The following is a 15,379-nucleotide window of genomic DNA, read 5'->3' as shown; positions in this document are numbered from 1 at the left end:
ACAGTTTAAATGGTCACGGGAAATATTTACTATTAGCCATTTAATTATTAAGGTATTTGCAATAGATAAATGTCAATCTATGCTTGCATGCTCTAAACGACTTTCTTTTGCCTTCCTCCTGAATGCCATAGTCTAAGGCGATGTAACAGTAAAACATTTGCATAAATACAAAAATGAAAAATAATAATCTGTTTTGTGATGTTCTCTCTTGCAGAACTCCATTCCAATGTCATTCTTCAATCAGCATCTGCAGTGGTCCATTCACATGATGAGTTTCTTAAATCTTTCAGACATTCGGTACCCTTAAGTGCCTTTCTGACGTGTGCATTTCTTGCTCATATGCCATAAGACTAAAATAGAACAGTGTTGGTTGCCTGCTAGAGTGCTTGTGTTGTGTAAAGCATTCTTCTTCAGTATAGTGATAACTCATCATCCCTGTTTTATTGGTCTCTGATTCTATAAATCAATATAATGTTTTCCTCTGTCTTTAGAAGAGGTCTAGATTGAGAACGGGTGCTACGAGTGTTCAGCACCTGCAAAATACACATTTTCTGTTAATGGAAGGACGGATGCAAGTATTCTCATCTGATGTGTCTCTGAGAACCTCTTATGTATATGTGTCAAATATATGATGCAGATATGGCCTTATGGGCTCTCTTGTGCATGCCGACAATAAGCTTTGAGGCAAGGGCACCGGGTAGATCCGATGGAACACAAAATTAGCTTGAACTCCTCCGCAGAGTGAATTTCAAATTGTTTTTTGAAGGCCTTGCACGTTTAATGTCCATCATGGGTTTTTAACCCCCCCACCTCTCCTAGTGCCGTGGACTCAGAAGCTATTTTTCGACGGTTGGATGCCTCTAACCCACAAAGCCCAATCTTCTCCAAGTCCCTGCCACCTCCTCTCACACAGTGAACAGTTATTGAAATCGGAAGATCTGACAAGGGTCCATATTTTTTTTAATAACAGCAAACTTTTATTAGTTTTAGCAATTATTCACAGCATCCACCAACAAACAATCACCACAGCTTGTGTCGGATCAGGGAAACAAGTATCAACATATGTAAGCAACAACAGCATCGCATCAGTGCCCACCGCCCGCTCTATATCTTACCATATTTTTAGGGGCAGCTCTTGCCTAATAAATCGGCTACTCCTTGTGCACACACCAGTCCACTCCCTTCCTCCAGATTGCCAATAAAGGGGGATCCAGAAGCTTCCAGGCATGGGCAAAGTTCAGTTTGGCCACCAAAAAGGCCACACCTGTGGAAGTCCTTTAAAATCTCGTTCCCCCAGCTTCTTCCTGTAGACAGAATTCGGCCAATCGAGGACCCAGATCAATATGGTGGCCAAGCACCCCAGTGATCCCCGCCCATCCCTAAAGATGGTCATATTCATACCATATGGAAATAGTCAGCGGTGGGGAGGGTGCACCTGGCACACACGGCCTCTGCAACAAGGCCCATCCACAGCAATCGTTGGGGGGTCAAATATGTCACATGGAGATAGTTGATTTGAACTATCCGAAGAAATGAAGAAATTGCTTATTCTCTTGGGGCCAGGACTCCTCCCTCCAGTCATCATCATCCAACTCACCCAGACAGTCCTCCTACCTGTGCCTCAGAAGGAGGAAGCGATCAGTAGCATTGATCATGTGGGAAAGGTAAAGCACAGAGATGGCTCCCCTACCCAACCTACCCATCATTCATTTACCCTACAGAGGATTAGTTTCAGGGATCTGGGTTTTCACTGAGATGTAGACAAGCAGGGCAAGACGTAACTGAAGGGCAGGAAAGAATTGCATGTTGGACAGGCTGTTGATCTCTGCAGCTGTGGAGTCCACTGCCCTGGCCAGACCTGCAAGGTCAATGAGGCTTTCCCCCTCTGCCCCTTGGTTTTCGGAGACGCTTAGGACATTTTAAGAGCAGATGTAAATGCCTGGAACATCAGTAGAGGGCGAACTATTGTGAGATGGCTAAAATTTGCCTATAAAAAAGAACTGAAAGAGCTAAACAAACTGATAAAAGTGGCCAAGAGGGGTCACATAGCTAGTTGCATTTACGAAGGCGATAAATCTAGCAAAGAGGCATTCAAGGTGGTTAACGCCTTTCTCAAAACTAGAGAATTAGAGATTGACGTGCAACCCTACCTCTGTCTGTGAGAAGGTATTTCCGCTTTTTGGTTATAGTAAAAATTTAGAAGGTTTGCAATTCCTTCTCACCAGTACTAGAGACAGAGAAAACAGGTGGGAGCGGGGGTTGAGTGCCAGAGCGGAAAACCGGAGGTGATGTTTTTCGGGAAAAAGCTGCCTCCAGTGCCGGATCCATGGTGGCCGATGGAAATGGGACCACCCCTTGCCCATGCAGCTACTATAAAAAAAATCCAGGCGTGAGTAGGAGCTTGATCTTTCATTCTTGGCTCAAATACGGCAGGTGACAGCCACCTGTTTCAGCAAATTGAGAAATTTGCGGAAATTTCTGCATCTCCTACCAGAGGATTGCCGCAAAATCATAGTCCACTCCATGGTGACATCTAGGCTGGATTATGCTAATGGCCTCTACTTGGGCTTGCAAAGTACCTAATTAGACGACTGCAGATGGTAGAAAATGCAGCTGGGAGACTGATTATATGTATACAATTCCGTGTGGATGTCTCTCCACATATAAAAGAGCTCCATTGGTTACTGGTGGCAAAAATAATGGAATTCAAGGCTCTGACTTTGGCATTTTGAGCTGTGCATGATAACTGCCCCACCTACCTGAAACAAAGGCTATACTGCTGTATGGAGACTCGCTCCTTGAGTTCCGATTCACAAAAGCTGCTCTGTACCTGTCGTTTTAGGAAGGCTCGCATAGGCGGCAGATCCTTCACAGAAGGAGCTACAAAATGTGGAACTTTTTGCCAAGCAACTTTTGTCACATTGATTCAGAGCCTCTTTTTAGGAAAGTGTTGAAGACTTGGCTCTTTCGGTCAGAGAAGTGGATTAGGATCTCTGCTATGAGTTTTTTAGTCGGTTTACAGCCTACTGCTAGAGTGCCTGGACACCTCTGTTTGAGGTAGCTGTTTGTGCTTTATAAATGTTGGTATTATTATTATTATTATTATTATTATTATTATTATTATTATTATTATTATTATTATTATTATTATTATTATTATTATTATTGGTCCCGCAGCTCCTGAGATGATAATAGTGCCCCCCCTTGGTGAACATCTTCCTGGAAAGTAAGCCCTTATCCTGTCCCGCTGGGTGAAACCCTGAAGACCTGACACCTGCTGGAGTAAAGTACCCTGCCAAAGCAGCGTAATTCCAGTAAGGCGATGATCACAGTGTATATAATTCAGGGCCGCTCTCCAGCAAAGGAGCGTCACCCGAGGGCAAGAAGGAACAGCAGGGATATCAGGACACCTTAGAGCAAACCAAGAAGAACATCAAGGGCCATGAGATGCAATTCAACATGGTACAAGGGCTCATCCCAACCCCCCATGAACCACTTTTTAATCAGGACTAGGTGTGCAGTGAGGTAGTACCCGTAAATATCAGTCATGCCATCATACAGGGACATTCTCGGCGTGGTAAAGGCCACTCAGTGTTGTTCCCCCACCCAAAAGAGTGCCAGGTCTGAAAGACAAAAGATGCAAATTCCAAGATATTTTAATAAAAGATACTGTACCAGTATCTCAGGGCACCAGGTATGGCCATATTTATGGGTGTGCAAAGTCAAATGCTTTGCAATATCTTGCAATTCTTTTAAAACTTTGCCAGCTTTGTGAAGTACAGAAATGAGAAATGGAAAAAGGGCCCTGCAAGCCAGTAGGAAAATGTGCGGACTGCCACTCAAAAGAAAAACAGCATCCATTCTCTGACCAACATAAATCATGCTTCATGCTTGCAGACAAAAGAGAATGTGTGGTTGGCGCAGAGCTGTAGTTACTGCAGTAAGTGCATGCTGACACTCATGACTGGACGTAGCCCTGAGTGGTTGGAAAGCCAATTACTGGAGACAGAGATTCTGTAATTCTTGTGTGAGAAATATAGTTCCTTGGAACCTGATCTAATCAGGTAATGGGCAACTTGCTCACCTATGCAAGTGAAGAGGTTTAACGACTTTAGCAGTCTTAGTGAAACTTTGTAAACCTCAGCCTTTTTACAGGAACTTTATACTTTTGCAAAAAAGCTGGACAGGTTGCCTTGCACCATTACTGTTGTCATATAGATATATCTAGCCTGTATGCTGTGTTGAGTTAGCATGCGCTTTTTAGGAGTTTAAACGCCATTTTACCTTTTTGCTGCTTTTGCACACGACACATAGCTGTTGCTTTAGCTTTGAGCCTAGTAGAATGTTTTTGATTCATACAAGAATAATATGTTGCTACTCTGATATCAGTCTTATTTGGTGAGCTGTGTCTGTACAGTGAGTGCAGAAACCTTCAAGGATATCTCAACACAGTGGTTGTTGTGAGCACTGATCTTCGCACGTTCTAGATGTAGGAAGGTGGATATCTGACTATGGTTACCCCCAAACTTTTTGCCTGGTGTTTAGCTGGTTTTTGACTTAGTTGGCCTGGGATCCTGCTATTCAGGGCCCCAGGCCGATTGCTCTCTCCTTAAAATGGACTCCATGTACCTTAGGTGCATAAAACAATTGGAATTGGTTCACCTGATAGGCCCCTATAACAGTGTACCATAGGTACCCAGGGCATAGGTGTATCCAAGGCCTACCAGGGGCTGCAGCATGTATTATGCCACCCCTGGCCTGGCCTCCATATTTGACACAACTGGCTGATCACTCAGCTGGGGTAAGTTGGTGTAATCACCTCTTACTTAGGTACAGTATGTCTGTGCCTAACCCTAAACTGGACACATATGTTCCTATCAGCCACTCCTATGGAAGGCCTCATCAATCCTGGAGGCAGAGTGCTTGGAAATATGTGAGAGGGTGCTCTAGCGTGAGCTGAGCCTGTCTGCAGCTGTCGGGAACCACTCCCTAAGCTGTTCTGGGATATTGCCATACCATATACTCTTAAGTGCATTATAATCCTCGCGGTTATATGCTATCTTTGGTTTGGTTTTATCAAACCATGTCGAGTAAGGTGTCATACGAATTGGAATACTATCCCCTCGACAGTTCTGTCGACGGGGATAGCATTCCACCCTTCTAGAGGGACACGACATGTGTGTAGCCTTAACCCCGGTTAAAGTTAACCAGAGCCTCAGCATCACAAAATGAATGCTGCCACCACAGACACATGTCTGACCTCCTGCTGCTGGGAGTCCTTCCAGCGAGGAGGGCCTGGACAAAGGGTTTCCTGCCTGGGGAGGTGCGAGCACCACCCCAGACAGGGTTTTGTGTATTGGGTAGGACAGGGCTGAATAGATTGAGACATGCCTGGGGCACACAAGGTGTCCCTGTGCATAAGCCAGCCCAAACCGGTTCTGGGGCTTTCCAGCCCCAGTCCTGGCAAGGAGCTGGACAAAGGAAAGGGGGTGTAACCACCCCCCTTCCTGGTCCCACCCATAGGGGAGGGACCTAGCAGGAGATCCACCCCTCAGATTGGAATAAGAGTGGGAGCAGTGCCAATGCAACTCAGATCATCCTGAATCAACTTTACACGAAGAAGAAGACTGGACTTCGACATTCTGCTGCACAGAAGACTGAAGAGAATCTCCCTTGTGGCCTAGGCCAAGCCCTGATCTTTGGACTGGGTAAGAGTGGTCTGTTTAACTCAGACACTCTGTTCATCACCACCCCCTTTTGTAAATCGTTTTTGGCCACTATAGGTGTGGCAGGGTATACTCAGACATGAGTCCCTTTCTCACTGCTCCATCAGGATTCAAGCAAGCCGGGCCGAAGAAGGCTGAAATGCCAGAAACCGGTCCCCGGTAGCTTGTCTCCTTTCTGGTGAAGAATTGGCTTGGTAGTTCAGTCTGCCCTGTTCCCATGATGCACTGGGCCAGGGACAGACTGATTTGCATATAGCCAGGTTCTGAGCTGGGATGGGGCAGTGAGATAAATAACGGTGATGGATCAAGCCCTGATCTTTGGACTGGGTAAGAGTGGTCTGTTTAACTCAGACACTCTGTTCATCACCACCCCCTTTTGTAAATCGTTTTTGGCCACTATAGGTGTGGCAGGGTATACTCAGACATGAGTCCCTTTCTCACTGCTCCATCAGGATTCAAGCAAGCCGGGCCGAAGAAGGCTGAAATGCCAGAAACCGGTCCCCGGTAGCTTGTCTCCTTTCTGGTGAAGAATTGGCTTGGTAGTTCAGTCTGCCCTGTTCCCATGATGCACTGGGCCAGGGACAGACTGATTTGCATATAGCCAGGTTCTGAGCTGGGATGGGGCAGTGAGATAAATAACGGTGATGGATCAAGCCCTGATCTTTGGACTGGGTAAGAGTGGTCTGTTTAACTCAGACACTCTGTTCATCACCACCCCCTTTTGTAAATCGTTTTTGGCCACTATAGGTGTGGCAGGGTATACTCAGACATGAGTCCCTTTCTCACTGCTCCATCAGGATTCAAGCAAGCCGGGCCGAAGAAGGCTGAAATGCCAGAAACCGGTCCCCGGTAGCTTGTCTCCTTTCTGGTGAAGAATTGGCTTGGTAGTTCAGTCTGCCCTGTTCCCATGATGCACTGGGCCAGGGACAGACTGATTTGCATATAGCCAGGTTCTGAGCTGGGATGGGGCAGTGAGATAAATAACGGTGATGGATCAAGCCCTGATCTTTGGACTGGGTAAGAGTGGTCTGTTTAACTCAGACACTCTGTTCATCACCACCCCCCTTTTGTAAATCGTTTTTGGCCACTATAGGTGTGGCAGGGTATACTCAGACATGAGTCCCTTTCTCACTGCTCCATCAGGATTCAAGCAAGCCGGGCCGAAGAAGGCTGATATGCCAGAAACTGGTCCCCGGTAGCTTGTCTCCTTTCTGGTGAAGAATTGGCTTGGTAGTTCAGTCTGCCCTGTTCCCATGATGCACTGGGCCAGGGACAGACTGATTTGCATATAGCCAGGTTCTGAGCTGGGATGGGGCAGTGAGATAAATAACGGTGATGGATCAAGCCCTGATCTTTGGACTGGGTAAGAGTGGTCTGTTTAACTCAGACACTCTGTTCATCACCACCCCCTTTTGTAAATCGTTTTTGGCCACTATAGGTGTGGCAGGGTATACTCAGACATGAGTCCCTTTCTCACTGCTCCATCAGGATTCAAGCAAGCCGGGCCGAAGAAGGCTGAAATGCCAGAAACCGGTCCCCGGTAGCTTGTCTCCTTTCTGGTGAAGAATTGGCTTGGTAGTTCAGTCTGCCCTGTTCCCATGATGCAATGGGCCAGGGAATGACTGATTTGCATATAGCCAGGTTCTGAGCTGGGATGGGGCAGTGAGATAAATAACGGTGATGGATCAAGCCCTGATCTTTGGACTGGGTAAGAGTGGTCTGTTTAACTCAGACACTCTGTTCATCACCACCCCCTTTTGTAAATCGTTTTTGGCCACTATAGGTGTGGCAGGGTATACTCAGACATGAGTCCCTTTCTCACTGCTCCATCAGGATTCAAGCAAGCCGGGCCGAAGAAGGCTGAAATGCCAGAAACCGGTCCCCGGTAGCTTGTCTCCTTTCTGGTGAAGAATTTGCTTGGTAGTTCAGTCTGCCCTATTCCCATGATGCACTGGGCCAGGGACAGACTGATTTGCATATAGCCAGGTTCTGAGCTGGGATGGGGCAGTGAGATAAATAACGGTGATGGATCAAGCCCTGATCTTTGGACTGGGTAAGAGTGGTCTGTTTAACTCAGACACTCTGTTCATCACCACCCCCTTTTGTAAATCGTTTTTGGCCACTATAGGTGTGGCAGGGTATACTCAGACATGAGTCCCTTTCTCACTGCTCCATCAGGATTCAAGCAAGCCGGGCCGAAGAAGGCTGAAATGCCAGAAACCGGTCCCCGGTAGCTTGTCTCCTTTCTGGTGAAGAATTGGCTTGGTAGTTCAGTCTGCCCTGTTCCCATGATGCACTGGGCCAGGGACAGACTGATTTGCATATAGCCAGGTTCTGAGCTGGGATGGGGCAGTGAGATAAATAACGGTGATGGATCAAGCCCTGATCTTTGGACTGGGTAAGAGTGGTCTGTTTAACTCAGACACTCTGTTCATCACCACCCCCTTTTGTAAATCGTTTTTGGCCACTATAGGTGTGGCAGGGTATACTCAGACATGAGTCCCTTTCTCACTGCTCCATCAGGATTCAAGCAAGCCGGGCCGAAGAAGGCTGAAATGCCAGAAACCGGTCCCCGGTAGCTTGTCTCCTTTCTGGTGAAGAATTGGCTTGGTAGTTCAGTCTGCCCTGTTCCCATGATGCACTGGGCCAGGGACAGACTGATTTGCATATAGCCAGGTTCTGAGCTGGGATGGGGCAGTGAGATAAATAACGGTGATGGATCAAGCCCTGATCTTTGGACTGGGTAAGAGTGGTCTGTTTAACTCAGACACTCTGTTCATCACCACCCCCTTTTGTAAATCACCCTGTGAACACAGGCACCAACCAGCAACTCGACGTCTGCTTTGCCGCCGCCTCCCGCCGGAGCCCGAGCCCAGAGCCCGACAAGAACTAGACTCCCAGACCTCTCAGAGCCCGATCCACAGTCCCTGCAAAGAAGGGACCCGTGGAGGCACCGAGTGATGTGGGACCGGACCTCTTGGAAGACACTCGAAAAGCTGACTGCGCAGCTTCTGAGGCATCCTCGACGTTGTGCTTTGGGGACTTAGAACCCCCACCACCGAGCAGCCCTTGCACCGAAGATCAGCCCTCCAGCATCTCCACGATCTGCGTGGGGCCCTTTTGCATTGTGCCACTCGCACGCCATCCCGGCCACTAGCCACGTGGTCAGCGGCCATCTTGGCAACGAAACCGACAATTTACACAGAAGGTCTGGTTGCTTCAGACCTACATCAGCTCCTGTAAAAAGGAGCACCCGCTCTGACCTTGCTGGTCCGAGTGATAAGCATCTTTCAACTTCTGCGTGGCTTGCATTTGCCAAGGCCTGTTTTCTCCGATCAGGTCGCCGACACCGCCAGCAGCGAGAAGCCTGCGTGGGACAGCTCGTGACCGACTCCTGGACATCCTCGACCCCCGGTGTCCACGTGGCTGCAGAGAGAAGCTACCCAACAACGCCTGTTTGCACCCGACATCGCCTGGTTCCAATCTGGTTCCACGGTAGTCACTGGCTAGTGACTTTGAACACTGTCCCCTCTGCTTTCAGGTCTTCACATCCTCCGATCCACCCTTGGATCCACCGGAACTCTTCACATCGAGCCGCCTGCAGCATCTTCAGCTCCAAGCACCATCGACCAGCGTGACAAAACCCGACACTACTTCGACCCTGTGCACCCGCTTCCTGTGGGTGAGGTAACTCAGCTCCGCCGGTGCTCCTGCACTGGTACACATCTCAAGGGCCTGTGTCTTAAGTTTCAGCTCCCTAGGTCACTCGGAAGGTTCCTAACTTTCTAACTTTGTACTTTTTACGCACCATAGACTTTGCATTGGAAAGTGCGTGCACTTTGAACACTGCACCCGAGTCCCGCGGGCCTTTCCCGACTTAGTCACTGCTAGTCTCGAATAGCTCCAGCGATTCCCAAGGCCCTAGGCCTGTTCCCTTTCCTATTGGTATCTCTTATACCACTTTCTTAGTATATGGTTTAGGTGGCCCCTAGGGCTCATCCATATTGTGCAACTTTTGTGTATTTTAAACTGTCTTGTGATTTAACGCTTGTACTTCTGTGCTCATAAAGAGTCCAGGGGATTTTATAGTTAATAAATCAATATATATTTTCAATATATATCTGTGTGGTGTCCCTTTCATTTGGTATTCAAGGGGGTTGTGTATGGTATAACAGCTGGCTTCACATGCCTTTCAGAGTTTAGCCTAAGACTGCTTTGTCCACGTTACCACTAGGATAACTGGTCTACAAGGTTGAATTACAACCATCATCATAAGGGTTGCTTGGCATGGTACACTAAGAATTAGTGAGCATTATAACCCAGGCCAACTTCTCACACTAGACATAACATACATGCAGCTGCAGCCAGGTTCTGGCTTTAGGCGCGTTTTATATTGCTTTACACAAGAGCATACAAACACACTTGATGGTGCTTCGCATGCAGAAGAGCTGGTTGCTGATGATGTGATCCCTTACCACTAGGATCTTGAGGTATGGGGCCCCTCTGCTAAAACCCAAAGAGATCTTCTTAGATATAATATAATTTGATTACTTGGGAATAAGAATTAACAATAAAATGATCTGGAATTCCCACATCTCGAAAATGCTCCTGAACCTTGAAAGAGTGTCAGGAGCTATCCCAAGAGACCAGCGAGGCTTGACCAGCAGACCCATAATCCCGGCCCTGGCAGCTTTTGAAGGGAAGGCATTGGCTTCAGCGGTTTATGGCTCCGAACTCTTGGGGTTTGAGAACATCCTGGAACTGGTTAGGGCAGAGAATAAGTTTTTGCGAGATCTAGTCTTTCTCCCAGTCTCAACCCCTCTAAAGCCCCTTTTTCCATTATTTGGGCAGACGCTCAATCAAGGATATAGTTTGCCTGCGCCCATTATTGTTCTGGGTGCGCCTGCGAAGACCAACAGATCTAGCAAACTATGCCGCAGCATTTGACGAACTCATCAGCTTGGGCGGCTGTGTCAAGATCCGATGGCTGAGCAAGCTGAAAGAGTTGGTCATGCGGTTAGGATTGGTTGAGCTCTGGCGGACTCAATCCCCCCCAACAAAAAAGTGTTGTTAAGAAAATGTATTGGGATTGGGTCCAGAAGGAGGAATTAGAGGGGCAAAGGTGCGGACCTCTGACCGACCAATTTCTGAACAATAAGTCTGTCAGAAAGCTCGAACCATTTCTGGATTTTATCCAAACACCCATCGACAGAACTCTCTTCCTAAAATTCAGGTATGGAAGCTTACCACTAAACTCATTTACTGAGAAGTGGTGATCTTCCCTGCCCGACCATACTTCATGCCCATGTTTCCCATGCCCCAAAGAGTCTTTAGCCCATTTCATGTTCGCTTGTAGAGCCTATAGGGGGGCAAGAAGACGATGGCTTAGGCCGATCTGTAGGGAGTTGGGCTTCAGACTGAATCTTAACGCCCTACGCATTCTTACAACAGATGTAACATCTTTGGCTTTGGTGTGTGGGGTTGCAAAATATTTGGGAAGAGCCAGGCAGATATGATCAAACCAGATAACAATGATTTCAAATGAGGGTACCAAAAGATAACTTGGGCTAACTGTGTCTGACTCTGCTGCTATTCTGTTTTTTAATGGCCCTCCTGGTTCATTCAATGTTATTGTATAAATTTTTTTTATTGTTTTTAAGATCTGTACACTGTTTTGTATGAACATTTAAGGGTTGTTTGTACTTGAAATTGGTTTTTACTGTTATGATAAATGCTTTTATCGAAAAAAGTACTACAACGCATATCATATAATATACTAGCTAGGTAGGGTGAGAATTAGGTTTTGTTAAACCCTATTCATTTTAGCATAATACCATGGTGTCACCGTTTGTGTTCTATAGACTAGTGACTACGCTGATTACTTTGTTTCTTATAATATGTTTGCTTGTATTAGCTAAGATACTGCGTTTGGGAACACTGCATTAGTGAATAAACATTTCAAATATGCACATGTCCTCTTTTACTCCTTGTTCTGGATTGAAATGTTTGTATAACAAAAGAGTGTTCATGTGTTTCACGTAACCTGAGGTGTACTAAGTCCATGTTCTGGTTTGGGAGTTTATGATGACCAATGAGACACTGATTGCTAGTCTGGTAGGGGTTTTTTGGGCACTAAGGTGAGTTTTGGCACACCCTAATTCACTGAGGTTCCAAGCCTCTACGCACAGTTCTGTCTGAGCACGGAATCCCTGTGACATGGCGCCCAACCATTGGTGGTCTTATTGCATGATACTTGAGTAGTACATCATTCGGTCCTTAACCCCTTCACTATTGTTTCCGGTTAACGGTAGTGTTGAACAAACCTAACTGTATTCGTATAGGTCCTTTCAAGCTTGAATCTTTCTAAAACGGTTTCATTGAGTTACTACCCAGTTGTGCAACAAAGTTTCCTTTGTACCTTTTTTCTTTCTGTGTCACTATGGCTGCGGTGGACATTGGGCAACATAGCCGCATTGCGGTGCGCAATCATTTACAGACTTATAATGTACCCGAAGATGGTATGGCCGTGATCTTGGTAGTGAGTGCAGAGGTGGCTTACCCGTATGAGATCTTCTACTAATGGGTGACCTTCCCGGCTTTGAATGCAAATACTCATGTGTTCGACACATATTCTACCACGGCTATGCCAGCAGAATATGCACTGTATAGGGCACAGGAGATTCCTATTGATACTTGGCAGCATCGATTTTGGTTTAATGGCGCCCTACCCCATTCATTATTAGCTCCGAGGTTAGGTCCTTTTTCCATTCCAGGCGCAACTTGGCCTGTTTTGGCTGGATTTACGCCTCATCCTCAGCACGGAGCATGTACCGTGGCTGAGTTAAGACGACTACATGTAGTTGCAATTAGCGTTATTCGGTCGTTGGTGCAATACATAACCCGTAATCTCCCGGGTGGGGCCCCGGGTGGTACGGCACTTTCTGCTGGACAGGGCGGAATGAAGCTCAGTCCCGTTATGGTCAACGCTGTGATGGGCAAGCGTCCCCAAGAACAGGATGAATTTCCTTTCTGGCTTGCAGAAAAGTTTGACCAATTGGAAGCAGTATTTCCTAACACGTCTCCTGGTGAAAAACACAGGATTCTGACAATAAGCTTACCGAAAGACTTGACCCCTGAAATCGGTGATTGTGAGACATAGGGAAATACATTTGCGGCGGTCTACGCGAGGTGTTATGGCACTCCGTCTATGACTGTCCTGCAGACGGTCCTTAAACGTGTTCAGGATGAACACGGACCGGAGGCTGTGGTTGAATTGGGTATGCGTCTCTGTGGCACCTTTGATGTGGTTTCCGATCTCATGCTTGCTAATGTCAAAGGGGATGCAGTGAATTTTCAGGTTGCCAATGCTTTGCAGGCGATTCCCGATGCCGAAAAACCCCACCAGTTGGCGAGGAATATTGTGGCGGCTTATAAAACCGTGGGCCGCAATACTAGGGGTTTCAAGCTTTTTTCTACTAAAGAGAAAAAACAAACCCAAGGGCAGAAGTCGGAGACCGACAACCAGCCCAAGTCCAAAAAACAAAATTGGCCTAAAAAAAAAACCAGGGAAAGCAACAACAACAACAGAAACAGGAGTCTCGTCCTGCGTCTCCATTGCCTGCGCCAAAAGAACGTGTTTATGACTCGCGTGATCGCGCGATGATAAAATCACCTGATCGTTTTCAGGTTTCTGACCAACGCTCTCCTCGTTCTTTTCAGGAGTCATCGGCCTTTTCATCCGGTGGTGGAGGAGGCGGCAGGGGTCTGGGTGGCCAGCAAGTACGGGACCAGACCACCCGAAAGACGGTAAAGGCAAGCAGGACGATTCTACGCCGAAGAGACCCGTGTTTCAGAAAAATAAAGTCGCTGTTTTAACAGCACACAGATATGCCACAGATAGTGAGAACCCAGCTTCGGAATCAGACATGGGCTCCGACCTTGCTGGACAGCGCAGCGGAGATTTCCATAGTGCGAGAGGCCCTGCGTCCACTACTGAAGGTGACAGCGACTGACCGTTATGTTGTTGTGGAGACAGCTGACACTAGAGTAGCTCCCCCTGACAGACTCTATGAAATAGTCTTATTCATTGAAGGTGACATTCAATGTACCATAGAAGGGGTATTTTGGGAGAATCTTACGACTACCTATGACATTTTGTTAGCGGAGGCTGACTGGCCCTCATCTTTTGTGCTTGCAGCTCCCAGAGGGGAGGAGGTAATCCTCCCTAGTCTCACGCACACGGTCTCAAAAGAGCATGCGCTGAATTTTGCAGAAGAGTGGGCTAAGGCCCTTGCGCTGGATCTGTTCCGTACTCACTGTGGATGGGATACATTTTCCACTCACCACGAGATCCCTTTGCGGTCTATTCCTCAGCCTCAACCTCAATATCCCATAAAGTGCGAAGCGAAGGCTTCCGTTGTGGAAATCAATTAGAATATCAGGGTGTTATTGAAACTTGTATGTCACCAATGAATAATCCTCTTTTTAGTGTAACCAAGCCTGACGGTTCATATTGTTTGGTATTGGATTACCGGCATTTAAACTCGCATTGCTGTACCTGTGCAATACAGAATACACACGGCTCTGCTTTAGTGGATAGTCTTGTGCGTAAGCGGTTTAAAACCATGCTTGACATTTCCAACGGTTTTCATGCCCACCATTTAGATGGTCTTAGTTCCCAAAGACCCTCCTTTACTTGTGGTGGTGTCCAGAAACATTTCAAACGTTTACCGATTGGCTACAAGAATAGTCCTGGAGTGTTTGCTGCCCGCATAGTATCTCTCTTAGAGAGGGTTGACCCAGATGCTTGTTCATATGTGGATGACATTTATCTCACGGATGATGAACTGTGGGAGCATCTGTGTCACGTTGACCGCTTAATTTGTAGCTTTGCGGACTTCGGTTACAAATTCAACTTTGCTAAATCGCACATTACAGAGTACACAGTGTTGTTCCTGGGCTACGAGCTCAACAATGAAGGACGAGAATTGGCTCCTCACTTCTTGGAGAAATGCGCACAATTGCGCGCTCCGACAACTCTGAAAAAATTACAGTCCTTGCTGGGATTTTTTAATTTCGGGAGGACATACATACCTGAATATGTCCAGCGTATCAAACCCTTGTATGCTTTGATACAACCAAATTTTACTAAATCAAATGGCCTGCCTGAGAACTCGGCTGTACTGCAATCTTTGCAGGCTGATCTGCTCGCTTCTAAATACTTATTGACTCGTGATAATCAAACCAACCTGGTGATAAGAATAATCCCTAGGACGGTGGGTTTCACATACCTTACTTTTAACTAAGGAGATACGGTACCTATTGCTTACAAGTCACACTTGTGAACTTCGGCTGAAATGCGATTTTCCACTGTGGAGAAAGTTTTGACGGCTGTGCAGATGGCGATTCTAAAGGAACGCGCTCTGTCACAGGGAAAACACATGTTGGTTGTTACCCTGTGTCCTGCTTTGGAAGCAGTTACGAAAGCCAGTGTACCAAATTCTAAAGTTTTGCACCCTCGTCTCCGGATGTCACGTTCATTTTTGATGCCTCCTTACGGTCGCAGGAGTTTTTGCAATATGAGTTTCTTCATCCTGCACCTTTGGCTATGCGGCCTTTGGAGGATTTCCATTGCATCATATACACTGATGGTT

This window comes from Lissotriton vulgaris, unplaced genomic scaffold (assembly GCF_964263255.1).
Source record: "Lissotriton vulgaris unplaced genomic scaffold, aLisVul1.2 SCAFFOLD_3067, whole genome shotgun sequence".
Lineage (NCBI taxonomy): Eukaryota > Metazoa > Chordata > Amphibia > Caudata > Salamandridae > Lissotriton > Lissotriton vulgaris.
This window is presented reverse-complemented; position numbering follows the sequence as displayed.